The sequence below is a fragment of the Sorex fumeus genome, unplaced genomic scaffold, assembly GCF_029834395.1.
Source record: "Sorex fumeus unplaced genomic scaffold, SorFum_2.1 ptg000006l, whole genome shotgun sequence".
NCBI lineage: Eukaryota > Metazoa > Chordata > Mammalia > Eulipotyphla > Soricidae > Sorex > Sorex fumeus.
The window spans coordinates 35,115,052-35,132,250 of NW_026606063.1; the positions used below are offsets into that span (position 1 = coordinate 35,115,052).

A 17,199-nucleotide genomic window follows, 5' to 3' on the forward strand; every position below is an offset into this window, starting at 1 on the left:
CTCTTTTCGTAAGAGAGTTGATAGAGTAGAAATGAAGATCCATCTAGCATTAAAACAGTTCATATTTATCTTGCTCACCAGCATAAAGTGAATTGAGTCAATATCAAATTGTAACAAGATATTTTAAGAAAAGTAAAATGTTTCAGCATCTCCCAGGTTATTTCTTTTAGATTTCCTTCAAAGCTTTTTTATCAGTCTGATTACTTAATGCCCAATAAGACTGTGAGTTAACTGAAGGACAGGACTGAATTTATTCAACTCAGAGTTTCCAAAACTGGTACAGTACACATGACTGGGGGATAGAATGTAGAAAAATAGGAGAATGTTAGACAAAAAAATATTGGGTAAATAACAAGATGTATGAATGGGGAGATGTTTGGATGGAGGATAAACAAACTGAGAAGAAAAGAAAAAGATCAACTACTTTTAAAGGACAATATGAATTCCCTTCTGGAATAGTAGATACAAATGAAGGATTTTCTGTTAAGATCACTGTACTCAAATTATCTTCCCTCCATCCCTTTTCCTAATAGAGACAGCAAGGAAGCACAAAATGGGGTTTTATATCAAACAGAGAAAATTATATTTTTCTTTTGATTCCAGGAAAAGTAACAATAGTTAAGTTACCATTACTCTTTCTCCTTCTCATAACACACACACATCAAACAAAAAGAAGCAAAAGGAACACTGGTATTTGTCCCTAAAACAAATCTGGTGTTGAGCCAGAAACGGCCAATCATAATTTCTAAGAGATGTAGTCAATTTAGTACTATTTCTTTTCTTCACACATGAAAGTATTGTTACAAAGGAAAAGAGGAAAACGAAGAACTATCAGTGCTATCATCAAAGCCAAAAACTATTTCCTAAAATTCACCTACTCAATTCTTAACATTAGCTGAAATTTAAGCCTGGGTATGAACCCTAAAGGTGGTTCCTAGAAGAACCTGCAAAATCAGAGCTTTTGTCAGCCTTTTTTTCTCTCTCTCTGTTTATTTAAATTAATTTTTCAGAATTTTAGAGCTTCCACCTACCCACTATCTAAGGAGTTGACCTTTTTTGTTTTGGCCTGGAGAGGAGATGGTGGGAAAGGGAATTCCCAATTGATGCTCAGCAGTCCTAGAGATCCCTCTCAGATTCCCATCCCAAGGGAGCCCCAAGTGGTGCCGAGGCTGGAGATTACCTGGTCCATCCCAGCTTTTCCTGGGTGACCGTGGGGCATGCACAGTAACCCCTATATTATCTTTCCATCCTCAAGGGCTTTCATTTTAAGGGTATTTATTTATCATGCTTTCTTAGAAAGCATATTTGGGATATGCTTTAGGAATCTAAACTATTTAAACCTCTGAATTTGTATGTCAACTTTAAAGATCTTTGCTTTTATAATATTTCAAGGCCAAGGATTTGATTTGAAATCAATACCTAAAATTTGTCTCTGAATTAGAAATCCCCTTAGATCGAAGCACCATTTTTAGCAAATACTGTTCTTGGTTTTTATTTGTTTGTTTTGGTTTTGAGGCCACACCTGGAGATACTCAGGGGTTACTCCTAGCTCTGCTATCATATTCTAGATGAAATTTTCATCATATGATTTTCATCATATTCTAGATGAAAATCTTTCATTTGCAAAGAAATCAATATTTGTGTGGGGAATACAAGAAGGAAGTGGGTAGAAAAGGGTTTCTGTAGCAGAAAATTAATTAAATTGCTCATTTTTGAGTTGTGTGGTCGAAAAATTAATATGTTGAGTGGTTTCTTGGTTTCTTAACTCTCTGTGTGACACTGGAATTTTTATAATTTGTCAAAAGTTGAAAGAAATTTGTGTGTCCTGCATTGTGGTTTAATCAGTCATTTTATTAGTGGACATTCATATTTTTTCATGGAAACAATTCCCATCATAAGATTATTTTTGTATAATTTGGGAGGCATAACACGTAATACAGTTTGCTATTACTTTTCAGATATTTACCTAAATGTCAATTGCTCAGGGATGTTTATTTTATAAAAGTGAGTAATAATTTAAGTATATTTACTCAAGATACAAATGGTGCTCATAGTTTAGAATTTCCGTTTACAGTATTTACCCGAAAAGACCGTTTATCATTTCCATTGAATCCTTTCCTAGAAATCAAGGAGTGAACTAGATTACAAACAACAGCTCCAAGAGTGTAGGCACCCAGATTTCTCTTTTGCCCTATTCTAACATGCTCTGTAAGTTTGCCTTGATATTGCTGTCTTTATTGTGCTCATCTTCATAAGTAACTTCTTTGATATAGATGAGCTGTTAGACATTTCATATTATTCTTTGGAATGTTCCATGGGACTCTCATTATATGGAAATCAAAGATTACAATGTAAAATTCATTGGGCAGGCAATTTCTAATTTCTTTTAGAGATTGTTTTAAGCAACCATATTTCCAGCACCCAAATGAATCGCACAAAGAAAGTGAAATTAGTTTTCTATGGAATAATCTATTAATATAAAATTAAATAGATTTAGACGTTGAAAAGAACTACATTTCTAAATGTTATCAACTGTCACTGTTTCATTCTCCTTATGTTTATGGGTTTTTTTTATATATGTTTTTTATATATATGTTTCCTCTTTTGTAAAGTGTTTATTACTTTTTTCTGTTAAATCAATGATTTATTGAGTACACTTACATACTGGGATTTAGATTTATACATGTTCTTTATGAAAATTGATAATTTTCTTTTTCATTTGTAATTTGACTTTTTACTTTTTAAAGATGTCTACCTTTTGATTACAAATTCTTAATTTGATATTATCAATGTCATACATCTTTTCTTTCATTTTTAATGCTTTCTGTAACATTATTTTCTTGCTCCAAGATCTAAGAATATATCTTTCTATATCTTCTAGAATGTGTCTAATATTTTGATTTTTAATATTTAAGACCATATTGATTTTATTTTGTGTAAAATGTAAGAATCCACATTTATCATTTGTCATTAGATAACCATTTTTCCCCAGGACTGTGTGTTGAAGAATGTCTTCAAGGCAAATGCCTTACTCACTGTGCTATCATTCCAGCCTCACAATCACATTCTAAGACTTGATTAAAGGTTTCTTTCTTATTTTATAGATTCATTTGTCTATTTCTATTTAGAATCACAAAGACTTAATTATTTTAACTACAGAGTACATCCTAAAGTCTGGTTAGCAATATTCTCTCCCAATTTTCTTCTTCACATATAGTTTAGATATTCTTTACTCATTACTATTTCATATTGATATCATGTTCCACATAAAACCCATTTGGAATTTTAGTTAAGACTACATTGTTCTTTATAGATAACTCACATTACCACATCACTAAGTTATCCTAGTTATAATGTGACTCATCTATCTCCCTCTTGATTTAGATTTTCTTTTAAAAAATTCTTAATAAAGTTTTATAATTTTCCCTGTAAGGCTTTGTATATCTTTTTAAAAATTTATAAAATACCTTATAGTTCCTCAGATTTGCCTGCATGATACTCCCATAAGTGATAGCAGTGATAGTGATATATTTGGCTATACTAAACACTAGTTGTATATCTGTCAATTATTTTGAGTTCAATATTGAGAGAAGCAAGAACCTACTTCTAACAGTTCCTTTTCAACTTTGCGTACCAAAGTTTGAATCCTGCTCCCCTGCCCCACTCTAAACCACTTTTGAATTTAATCATAGCTAAATATTCCCCCTAGTATCTCATCCAATTGACAACTCTTGATATTGTCCCAATAATTCATCTTGTAATTGATCTTGCTTTATAAAGCCAATGGTCTTTCTGAATCAAAATTTGGCATGAATGAGAACCAATCATATCTTTTAATTCACTGTTTTAAATGCAAATATGTTTGTGGAAAATAATATTTCAATAATGAAACAAAAAATATTTTAAGAGGTCAAGGAATGTGCCTACATATCACACCAGAGCCCTTCTTTAGAGTTGGTTTAGAAAGGCAGATTCCAACAGTCCTACTGCTGGGATGGTAGGAAAAGTATATGAATTTGTATTTATAAAATAATTTTAAAAGTATGTGATACATAATTATTATGTGAAATTTTTGCTAAAATTGCCATTACTATTATTTTATACTAATTTTAACTATAATTATGCAGTTTAATAAAAGAAGTAGGATGTAAATCTAGCCATACATAACCTAAGGTCCAGTTTTGAAGTAAGAGGAAGGATATTTTTTTTGTATTTAAATACCATACACCACTTTTTGAGAACTGAGTTTTGGATAAAGCATAAATTGAGCAGGACTCGATTAAATGGGTAGAAACTATTTTGGTAAGTTTAGTGGAAAGAAAGTGTGTAGGGAAGGGTTCATGTGAAAACAATATGAAGTAAGGTATAAGAAGACATGTTTTTGCAGGGGACAAATAATTTCTACATAACATAAAAATTTGAATCTTCTCTTATAAGTTCCCAATTACAGTTCAAGATTTCATGCATGTGTGTGAGTGTGTGTGTGTGTGTGTGTGTGTGTGTGTGTGTATGAATGGTTTGTGTGTATAAAATCGGTAGAAGATAAGCTTCAGAAAAGTATTACGATTACAAGTGCAACATTTGGAAACTACAAAGATAGTATAGCAGTAGGTCATTTGTCTCACACATGACTGACCTGAATTCCATTCCTGGCACCACTTATGGTCTTCCAATCCCTTCCAGAAGTGAGCTCTGAACAAAGAGCCAGGAGTAAGCCTTGAGCACAGCTGGCTCAGCCCCCAAACAAACAAAAATACAAATTTTTTATATTTATTCTTGTCATATACTCCAGTTACGTAAACAAATGCATGTTATTGGAATCAATGAAGCAAGGCAAAACTCTGCTGTTAGGAGTGCAAGCTCATTCTGAGAGCATTTGTTGCCCCCCTGACAGGGCAAGGACATTTTCTCTTCTTGTGAATAGCATTGAAAACCAGGCAAGGTTATTGAGGCTGATAAATCACATTGGGAGAAGGAGAGGAAGATGGCTACCTTGCTTGAATTGTTGAAAATGTCAAGACAGTTTGAGGCAGATAATCAATTTAATCAAATGGCAGTGCTAAAGGAAGGACAGCCTGTGAAAGGATTGATGTAGCACAAGGTGAGGTCACAGTCTACACTGTAAAGTTTAAGATTGGTGTAACTTGCAGTTTTTACATAGCTTTGACTTTACCTGTAGCTCTGAATTTTGAGTAGCTTAATCAAGAATCTTTTAAAAATCTTTTATCCGAGTACCACGACTACTGTAGTGATTTGAAAAGTTCGTAGAAGCATATTTCTTTCCCAATTTTTGTTTCAGTGCTTCCAATTATCAAACACTTTAATCTCACATTTTATTTTATTTTTCTTTCCATATTCCTTCCTTTTGTTGTTGCTTTTGAGATTGGGGAATACTTGTTTGTCATGAACTGAATATATGGGGTGCTGCCTAGGAATGGAACTTGAGGTCTCCCATATGAAAGGCAGGCACTCTACCAGTGAGAAAACCAAGGCACCACTTCATATTTTATAATGAAAGGAGATAATGTGCTTCAATTGGAGATTTTTTTCTTTCAATAAGTTTCTCTGAAATAAGTTTATTGTGCTAAAAAGAGAATAACTTCATTACTGTCTCCATGAATTCTATTATTTTGTCTGTTGCATAGCATTGTTGATAGTATCATCTAAAAATTTTAAAGCTATCAAAGGCTAAAGTTGTGCCAGTTATTTGGGATTTTATACATTATTGCATGGAAAATAGAAGAGATTAAAAAACTTCTTCCAGTATATTACAGTCTGCATTTTGAACATAGACAGTTTTAGTCACCCCCATGTTGTGATAATAATTATCTCATCAACATCCCCATTGTGCTTTTTATAATAATGGTATGTTTATTATTAAAATGTATAAAGGTATTTCATGTGCTCAAACTAAAAAATATTAAGATGAGTCTACACATAGTTATCCCCACAAATGCTTATGGTCTAGAATTAGCCACTTGCTGAAAATAAGATGATGCACTCAATAAATATATTTATATATGGATATTTTTGTCACAAAAGGAAATTAAACTTGGTTGGAACTGATTTTAAAAAGGTAAAGGTAAAGGCCCTCCCGTTGATCGTCGATTTGCTCGAGCGGGCCCAGTAACGTCTCCATTGGAGACTTTGTTGTTACTGTGTCTGGCATATCAAATACTCTCGGTAGCTTGCCAGGCTCTCCTGATTTTAAAAATTATAATTATATATATATATAGAAGATCTTCAAGTTTAAAAGTTGTATAAAATAAATATAAAATAGGGAACAAAAAGTTGTTTTCTAAACCAAATCAGATTTTGTAAATTTTCCCAAATGGAAAGAAAAAAGACCAGTCTTAAGTGACATATAATTTATAAATTTATATATTTAATCGGGTTCGAGCGAAAGCACAGTGGGTAGGGTATTTGCCTTACATGTGACCAACCTGGCCGACCCAGCTTTGTTCCTCCACCCCTCTTGGAGAGCCCAACAAACTACCGAGAGTATTTCGCCCATGCGGCAAAGCCTGGCAAGCTCCCCGTGATGTATTCAGTATGCTGAACACAGTAACAAGTGTCACAATGGAGACGTTACTGGGCCTGTTCGAGCAAATTGATGAACAACGGGAGGACAGTGACAGTGATATATTTTAATAAACATATATAAATTTATATTTATAAAATATTTATATAAGTTTTATATGTGGGCTGGAGCGATAGCACAGCGGTAGGGCGTTTGCCTTGCACGCAGCCAACATGGCCGACCCGAGTTCTATTCCTCCGCCCCTCTCGGAGAGCCCGGCAAGCTGCCGAGAGTATCTCGCCCGCACGGCAGAGCCTGGCAAGCTCCCCGTGACGTATTTGATATGCCAGACACAGTAACAACAAAGTCTCCGATGGAGACATCACTGGGCCCGCTCGAGCAAATTGATGATCAACGGGAGGGCCTTTACTTACTACTTACTAAGTTTTATATATTTGTTACTGGCCTTACCCATAGGTTCTCAGGGATTACTCCTGCCTCTGTACTAAGGGATCACTCTTGGCAGTTCTCAGGGTACTATATTGGTGCTGGCATTAGATCCTGGGTCAGTCCTATATAAGAAAAGCATCTTATTCTTGTCCTATCTCCTCAACCCTGAAATTACATTTTTCCAAGAACAAAGTTACCAAGAAAGGAATCTACACTTAAGGAATATAGATTAAAGAATCATCTGATCCTTCTGTTTAGGTAGTTCTCTCATCAATCCCATAGGGATCAAAAGTATCCAATTTTTACCTCAAAGTATTGGTGGCTGTGACGCTGGAAACTCTCAGGCAACCAGAGAGTGGCCCTGGTGGCCCCCAGAACCTCTGATGCATTGCGTTCTCAAAGCATTGAACCATGCTGCCTGGATGTCTGAGTATTGTTATGAGTGGTTCCCAGACTCTCTTGAGAATTGCTTATGAAGCTCAACTTCCCCAAAGAGAAGAGTTTGAAAGACTCCTATTATGAAGACTCCACTGTTGTTCTGTCTTCATAAATAGTGGAGCCCCAAGTTCTAGTCTGTAGAACAAATGCAAGCCCAAAACACTGAGTATAAAGCACAAAATACCCTAGCTCACAGAGCATCACCCCCCTTGCCAACATAAACACACACACACACACACACACACACACACAAACACACACACACACTTCTGAGACCTGTATTCACCCAGAGATTTGTCTGAGAAAGCTTCCCTAAAAGTATTCATTCTCAGTAAGTACTGAAACAGAGTCCATGTTCAAATCCTCAGTTTACTAAGAAGTACACTATGGCCCAGAGAATTATTTTCAGGAGGTTGCCTGAAAAGATCCTGATTTTTGGTACCTCTGTTAAAATTAAATGTTTTATTTCTTCCCCATAAATTTATATTTCAATTTCTGGGTTAAAATTCATTCCTTAAGAGCATTCTGGAAGTCTATGCCATTCCTCACTCTCAAATTCCTATTCAGAATTTACACAGATCAGTAATAAGTAATAAGTGCCTTCTGGAGATTAAATATGCTGCTGCAAATACATCATCTGTTCTTATCGAACCACCACCAACTCCCAGAAGACCAAGAGGAAACCAAGAAGCTGGGCCAGAGTTTGTGACACCCAAGGACACACAGCCCAGAGTCTGCAATCTTGTTGCCCTAGATTGAAAAACCAAGCCTCCAACTCTCAGAACCCTTCCTTGTGGCACTTATGCCAAACCTGTGCCTACCTTTCCATGAACAACCAGAAATTCAGAACTATGAGGGAGCCAGACATTTGACATCAATGTGCTGTCCCATCCAGGCTCTTATGGGATGAGATGTCTAAGGGCAAAGGCAACGAGCCCATCTCAAAACTCATTAAAAAAACTCATTAAAAAATATCAGCAAGATCATGAGGATCCACCTGTTCCTTTGAGTACCATCTCAGCACATGTTGGTTACTTCTAAACATGCCCTAAATAAAGACAAAAAGGAAAAAAATTGTGGCATAGAATTCAGACTCAGAAACCAGCTAAGCAGTTAAAATGTAACCAAGTAAAGATGATAATGAGCTTGGCTACTCATTTCTCAGGAACAACAATAAAGGGGAAAGAGGCTCTATGGGCTCAATGAGAGTAAGATAATAATATCCTCACTTTAGTTACCAACGGTTCATTGTGGCTTCTCACCAGTGGTTTTTATTTCACTGTCCTGTGTTTTCAAACATAAACTTTTCAGTCTCTCTCATAGAGGAAGCCTATTGTTTACACATGCAAACTTAACAATACCTCTAAGGAAAGGAGTTTATATTTATTGCAAAATAAATATAAGTGTATATATTATGTGGAGAGATAGCACAGCGGGTAGGGTGTTTGCCTTACAAGCGGCCAACATGGCTGAACCGAGTTCGATTCCTCTGCCCCTCTCGGAGAGCCCGGCAAGCTACCGAGAGTATTCGATATGCCAGACACAGTAACAACAAAGTATATATTATATAAATATAAAAAAAATTGGTAGGATTTGGACAGAAAATAAGAACCATGGAGACCTAAATATTGTAAGAGAGGATTTTTAAAGGGAAGAAGGATACAACTGGAAAAGGCCAGTATGTAGACAATAGAATAGAGATTAATGAAAAATAATCATTAATAAAAAATATCATTTAGGACACTAACAGCTGAGTTTTAAAAATGTGAGGGTTCATTTTACTAATTAGCTTTAGGCATAAAGACTGGTATCTAAAACATAAGTCTTTCTTATGATCAATTAAAATTAATGTGAAGTTTTTAATGATATATTTAGAGGGAAAGAGTGAAAAAAAGAAATCCCTCTTTCTAAGACGTAGTTGTGCGTAATACAGATTAATCGATGCCAAATCCTACAGCATTCCATTAAAGATATCAAATTCAAGAAAATTATCACATTGTCCCCTTTCTCTTCAAAAATTCCACTAAGACAACAAATAGATAGTATTTAGAAGTACAAATGAATAAGAGGAGAAATAGTAGCCCTGCTTTCAAAGCTGGAAAGCAGAGATAAGTAATAATAGGTGCAACTAACCCAAAGGAAGTAGATGCTATTGCAGCAAAGAAAGAGGCCAAAGAGCAAGAAGAATAAACCTTCAGCCTCTGAAATCCCAGTACCAGCAGAGTCAGACCAATGGAATGAAAGGTCAAGGTGAACTAGAGAATTGGTTGAAAGGTTAAAAGTCAGTTAGACATCCAGAGATCTTTCCTTTTCTGTTGAAAATTAAAGGCTTACTCTTTGGGAAGATGAAGTAAAGGTCTCTTCATAGGGGTTAGAGAAAAAGACAAGGACTGGATACTGTGCTGAGAGCAGCAAAATTGAAGAAAATTTGTTGAGTGAATATTGATACCCCCACATTCTCGTCCACCTAATTCCTTTGTGGGTTCCTTTCAGGTGTGAGACAGAGTCTCTGCCATTTGTCAATTGTCAAATAAGTGTTCCAAAATAACTTTGATAACACCTGATGCATATCAAGCACAATCCCATGGGCATTTTAATTTTTAGAACAAAGTTTATAAATTCCTTAGTGACTGCCACTTTTCAGATGTTGACATCAAGACTGAGAAAAGTTCATAAATTTGCCAAGAGCTTATCAAGACAGGACTCTACATGCTGCCATTTAGCTATAAACCCCAATTCTTAACTGTAGAACTTGACATGCATTCCCCAGGAAGAATTTCTTACAGAACAATCAGGATGCTCTGCCTATGTGAATGGGACTTTATAATTTAGAGCAAATAGTCAAGGCACTCCAAGTATTTGACAAATCTACTGGGAAAGACCAAAATAAAAGAGAATAGACAAAAGCTAGTTGGAGGAAATAGAGACAACATATGAAAAAAAAAGATATAGACATTAATCTCATTCATAGAATGAAGCCTCAAGAGGTACACGATGAAGAAGCTTTCCAAGTTTGTCTGATCTACATTTTTACTCAAACAAGTGGGCTGGAGCAATAGCATAGTGGATAGGGCATTTGCCTTGCATGCAGCCGACCCAGGTTCAATTCCTCCACCCCTCTCAGAGAGCCCGGCAAGCTACCAAGAGTTTCCCGCCCACACAGCAGAGCCTGACAAGCTCCCTGTGGCGTATTCAATATGCCAAAAACAGCAACAACAAGTCTCACAGTGGAGACGTTACTGGTGCTTGCTCGAGCAAATCGATGAACAACAGAAGGACAGTGCTACAGGCTACTCAAACAAATAGAAATAATACAAAAATAACCAAAGGAATGGCAACCCCATATGAGAAAGAGGAAGTCACAAGTGCACAATGCAAGAGACTGGCTAGCAGGCTAGGACAGTGCCCTGGATTGTGGAGAACGATCAGAAGTACTCAGGAGTCCCCAACATGCACCAGACCAGACAACCCATTTTGACTCCATGGGACTTTACCCAAAATATCAAATTTGCCCCTAAAATGCTTTCTTTAAATAAAAGGAGCTTATATTTAATTGGAAGAAGGTTGGGATGAGTTCACAATAAGCTTCTATGTAGACATGCAAGTGCACAATCCCAAATTAATTTCAGGGAGGAAGCAGTTACATGAATTAGGTACATAATGCACATGAATCACCTTCATACAGTGTTTTAATAGTTACGAAAATCAAATATTCATCAATAATATAATACAATTATATATAGTTAGATTTAAGGAAGTACATGAGATGGGGCAAGCAAAGTACATGAATAAAAAACATCATATTCTCCAAATGAGAAGTTAGTAGATGAATTCTTAGTGATAGAAAAAAAGTGAGATACTCACTTTTTAGCAGTATGGAGTGAATTTGTAAAGAAATAATTGAAAATCTTTTCCTCTGGATATATGGTAATAAATAGGTTAAATTTGGGGCTCACTGTTTTTATATAAGAAACCAGAGCTTGACCCTCATACTATATGTATATTTAACTTTGGTGATAACAGATATTAACATTTTAAAGATGTGTGCTTCATTATTTATCATGTTAGCTGGTCATTACAGTCTGCCAGACATGTCTGGAATTTGGAAAAAAGAGTTTCCCAGGACCAGATATCATAGATCTGCAGGAGGGAATGTGTGTAGGAGAAAGTAGTTGCACACTTTATCTCTGAAGCAACAATGTATGAACGTTCTTCAGTCTCCTTCTTCCTTCCTCCCTTGGGTAATAAGCACATTTGGTAACTGACAGACACCCTCCTTGATAACTTGTGTTCCTGCAGCAGTTGACAAATTCCCAGGGGCTTTCTAGATTGATGCAGGAGGTCCATATTAACAAAGACACTAAACACAGCTGTTTCAACATCTCTATTTTAAACTAGTAAAATTAAAATATTTTTTGGTTGCCAGCATAACTGTTTGGAGTGACTCCAAATGGGACTCTTAGAGCTATTTGTACTGGTGGCCACTGGTGTCAAGTGCCTATACACAGCCACTATTGCTCAATGTAACCTCCCTAAACATGCAGCCTACATATCCAGTCAACAACACTGAAATATATTTAATGCAGAATAGAGTATCCCTTTATCCAATCATTCAGAGTGAGTCTTGGGTGAAAACAAGAATAAGGGACACATAGTAAATTGTAAATAATAAGAAGCAAATTTGCCACCAAATGAGCTACACCAGCCATGTAAGTTACATTCCTATGATCAGATTTCTTGTTATTACAGATCACTATTTCTCTAATTTTATGTTATAATAAACAATTAGAGTAAAATAATGTTGAATGTAACCCTTTTAACATTATAAACATAAAGAAAACTTCAGTTATAACATATTTACATGGATAAGTAATATCACGAACTATTACATATCACATATACACAAAAAATAAGCACAAAATGGGAACCCCCAGACAAGTCAATGGAATGAATCAGGGGCAATAACTTGATTGTGATATTTTTATCCTGTAGTTTTATGAGCCGTTATTGGGGTTTCTGGATAAGGAGTGTTTGTGGTATATGTATCCCTCTTTATGTTGCTCATAAATGTGCAATTTTCTCAAAGAAACATTTAAAAGAAAGAAATAAAAGGTGATGCAATTTGTATCTTGATAAGGAATCCCATAGATTCTTATCTGAGTGATGGTGGAGGAGAAAAAGATGCTGCAACACTGAAGTTGAGAACGGTGTGTGGCTAAAGATCCGAAGGAGCACAGGCCTGACTGGTGCTGTCGTGTTTTGCAACTAAGCTACCTGCTAAACACTCCGTCTGAGAGCTCATCCTAGGAATTCCATTATAAATTATCACAGGCAGCAGATGTGACAGGAAAGTGTAAGCAGCTAGACCATAGGTGCATAATCTTCAGATGGTGCCTGAATAATGGGACAAGGTGAAGTCTTACAAGAAGATGTCACTAAAGGAAGTCACTCAGTGAATTTCTGTGGATTCTTATGTCATGAAAGATAATTTGTAATGGGATAATCAGCTCAGTGAATTTAATCCTATTTCTAAATTCAGCTTTAAGAGGTAATTTCTACTTTACATATCAATTATCTTATATTAGAATCCACGTGCGCACGCACGTGTGTGTGTGTGTGCGTGCACATGCGTGCACAAACATTTTGCAGGAAGCACTGAATGTCCTCCAGGACAACTAATCTGTTATACAGTGGTTATATTCTTCAATCTCAATCTCAGAAATAAATCTCAGATAAAAACATCTTGGAGAGTAAGTCCTATAGCGTCTAACCATTGCCCTGGCTTTCAAATGCTTCTGAGAGACGTCTCATATTTGTGGGCATATACTAACTTCCCTAAATTCAGGGGAGGAAAGAGCTGATGGACAATCTCCTGTGGAAGGAGAACAGAGGAAGGTGTTACTATGTGGAAACAGTGCTCAGTGGGTCTGAGAAGAGCATTTTCACTCCCAGGTTTGCATCCTGTGCTGGAGGAATAGATAATACCCAAACAGAACCTGCCATTTTCCCCATATTATATTTTGTGAAACACATTATGTTCATGGAAAACTTGTCTACTTCCTGACTCTTAACTGCTGCTATAACTGCTGTGATATTCCCCGACCTACCCTTTGGGGATCTCCAGGCCTTTCTCTCTTTACCTCATGAGCCATCTGTTTTCCCCATAATGGTGACTGGTCTTGTAATGAATCTGTAAAACATTCTTAAAAGTTTAAAGCAAGAGAGATGAATTTATAGGAGTACAAGGCAAAAGCTGTGTATGAATTAATTTAATAATATTTTACTAAAGTGTGATTTTTTTAAAGACAAAGTGTTGGCAATATATCATATAGAGTGGCTTTGATCATTGACATCCGATCCTTTTCATGTATTCAAAATTGCTTTGGCTTTATGTTGGTTCATTGTAAGATTTGCTTAGGTTTTTTAATTTGATTTTTTTCATATGTTGAGAATTAACATTCATTTTTATAAAAGCACTATGCTAAATGTCAGATTATCTAAATGAGAAAGTTATACCTCAGGTCAGACTCAAAATAGTAGGACCCACAATATTAATCGCAGGAGATTGTGTACAACCCCATTTTTTGCACTATTTGGAATTTGCCTTATATGTATAACAAAAATTTTCATTATCATTAACCAGTTGTATTTGGGGACTAGGAAGATGGCAAAGGGAATAAATAGGGGTTAAGTCATGTGTCTTTTGCACACTTGACCCAGTTCAATCACCAGCACCATATATTTCCCCAGCATCACTGTGGATAGGCCTACAATCCCCAAATAGCACCACAGTAGTCTGGGTATTCCTGGAACCACAGTGCCCAACCTCCACTGCAGCATCCTTAGACCCTTACATCCTTACATCCTTAGACCCCACTGACTGATGTTACCAAGAATTATCCAAAGTGGTCTTCGGGTCTCCTGAGCATTACTTGGGAGCCCCTCCCCTCAAAATAAGTATATTTTCTTTTTAAATAATAAATTAGCATAGTCTATTTTCCTAAAATATTTTAGATTAAAAGTATTTCAACTTGCATTTAGTATCTTCTACATGAAGGACTAAATGAAACTCCTATGACAACATCTTGACAACAAAAGTTGCATGTGTAGTTCGGTTTGCTCCTCTAACAACTTATAAGTATACCAAATTCCAAAACTTTTTAATCACAAAAATGCTTAAACCTAGTTTCAGGAAAATATTGCTTTCTGTTACTTTCCCTTATATTGTATTGAAGTACCATGATTTTCAATACTGTTAATGACAGTTTCATGTATACCTCATACTAACAGCACACCTAGAATCCATTTCCATCAACTCATGTTCCAAAGACCGTTCCCATTCCCATACACTCAGTTTTTTTTCTTAGTTGTTTTTTCATAAGAATTTTCCTAAAATGAATTATTTACCAAAATTTAACTGGTTTTGATATTGGATGGTTATCCCTTGTACCCCTTTTGTAACATTCCCATATCTGTGCACCAGTGCTACTTTCTTTAAGTGTGTTTAAAATGAACAGATCTCCCTCATTATTACATCCCTCCTGTTGAATTTTTTCTTAATTGTGGATAACAACCTTATTTCTCTGCCTTTTAATTTTTTTCTAGAGTGACCACATCTGGTGGAAGAGGAAAAAAATGTAGTTATTGAGTCCAATCAAGTGTCTGTATATCTCAAATTATCAAGAACATCCTATCAAGAAAGGTTCTGGCTGGTCCCACAGACATATGGCTATCCAAGGAGCCACATAAAGGTACTGAGTCTATTTTCTATTTTAAGCTTTAAAGTGCAGACAAGTGTCATATACTTAGTTTCAAAATATCTGGCTTTGAAGAGGCATAAGAAAGCTTTGTGAATCTATTTTAATTTGATAAAGAACACAACACTCCTTACTATTAATTTTAAAATATTCTATATAAAGTAAGAATATATAATATATTGCTAAACAAAGATTTAAACAGACTTCTAATATCACTATTATAATATTATTCCCCCTCCCCAACACACCGCAAATAATTTTATGGCCATATTGATAGATGTGATCAACCTTTGGTGGTTCTACAGAAACTGCGTTGTACAAAGTAGCTTTAAAATCTGATCTCTATTTCCACTTTTAGTTCTATCAGGGACATTTCATCTGTAAGGAAATTAAGCAGGTCTTTAATTAGAACCTCATTTGCATTGCCCAAGGTCTTCATAGGTTGCTGTCAATTACTGTTGATAAACCTCCCTTGGTGCCACTGTGGACCTTGAGAGCCATGTATTTTGTAAAACACCAGGTTATGACAGTGTCTTTCAAAAGATGTTTTAAAAACTTGATGGTAATATTAAAAAACATAAAATTTACTATTTCCGCTCTTTTCAAATCTTTAGTTCAGTGGCATTAAGTACATTTACGAAGCTCTGAAACTACTACCATCTATCTCCTAAACTTTTTTCATCTTCAAAAACTGAAACTCTATCTCCATCAAGCAGTCACAGTTTATGCCTCCCTCCTTACAGATTCCAGAAATACCACCCCACTTCTCTTTTTATCTCAACAAATTTGACTACAGGCATTTTCATATGATTGGAATCATGCATTATCTGGCACTTTGTGACAGCATAAATGTCTTCAGGGCTCATTCATGCTGTAGCTTGTGTCAGAATTTTCCTTTAAATACTGAATAATATTCCATTGTATGGAGTGCTCACATTTTGGTTATCCATTCATCCACTGATACACATTTGAATTATCTTTCATTTTTTACTATTGTGAGTAGGGATACAGAAAACATGGATGTGCAAGTATTTATTTGAATTCTTCTTTCAGTGTTACTAGGTATATTCTCAAAAGTGGAATTTCTTGATCATATTAAACTTTTATTTCTAATTATTCCATGGACTTCCATACATAGTAGCTGAAATTTTGCATTTCCTGCAATAGTGCACAAGATTCTCGCTTCTCTCCATTCTTACCAACTCTTATTTTTTCCTGGTTTTTGTCTGTTTTCCTTTGTTTTATAATAGTTATTCTAAAATGTGTGAAGTAATATCTCCTTGTGATTTTGATCTATGCTTTTTCTAATTATCAGTGATTTGAACAGAATTTTATATTACTCTAATCTTACTGAGAAAATGTTCAAGTCAGTTTCCTTGATCAATTTGTTTTATTGTTTAATTGTAAGTACTCTTTAAAATATTCCTAATATCAATCTGTTAGCAGATATACTATTTGAAAGCATTTTATCCTATTCCTTGTTTACTCATTCCTTAAATTAATGCTATTATTTGATACACAAAATCTTTAATTTAGATGTAATCCAATGTATCTATTTTTCTTTTGTTGTTCTGTACTTTTGATGTCATAACAGAAATCATTGTTAGATCAAAACTAATGAAGTTGTAGCTTTTATATTAAGTCTTTGATAGATTTTTAATTAAATTATGTATATTGTGTTAGGTATGAAACCAACTCATTCCTATCCTGTTATATTTAGTTTCCTCAATACCAGTTATAAAAAAAACCTATAATTTATCACCAATTGAATAGTCTTAAAGCTTTGATAAAAATCACTTTACCGTATGTGTGAGGGATTATTTGTAAGTTCCTTGTTGCATTCCATTGATCTATATGACTGTCTTTATAACACTATCATACTGTTTTAAGTATTATAGGTTTGCCATAAAGTTTGAAATCAGGAATTATGAAACCCCCAAATTTGCTCTTCTTTTCCAAAATTGTTTCAGTAATTTATATTACTTAATATTTCATATGAATTTTAGCATGGTTTTTATTATTTCTGAAAAAAAT

General features: G+C 35.1%; 1 protein-coding gene across 22 annotated transcripts in view; it reads left to right on the forward strand.

Moving 5' to 3' along the window:
- Window positions 1-17,199, forward strand: part of MYT1L (myelin transcription factor 1 like) — a 501,918-nt gene that overhangs the window by 248,137 nt on the left and 236,582 nt on the right. For 20 of the 22 annotated variants that reach the window (XM_056128242.1, XM_056128237.1, XM_056128238.1 and 17 more), the window contains one exon: window positions 15,014-15,159. The exons of the other annotated variants lie outside the window; for them this stretch is intronic. The gene's annotated coding sequence lies outside the window, so the exon portion shown is untranslated. The remainder of the gene's footprint in view (window positions 1-15,013; window positions 15,160-17,199) is intronic. 22 annotated transcript variants of the gene reach the window in all.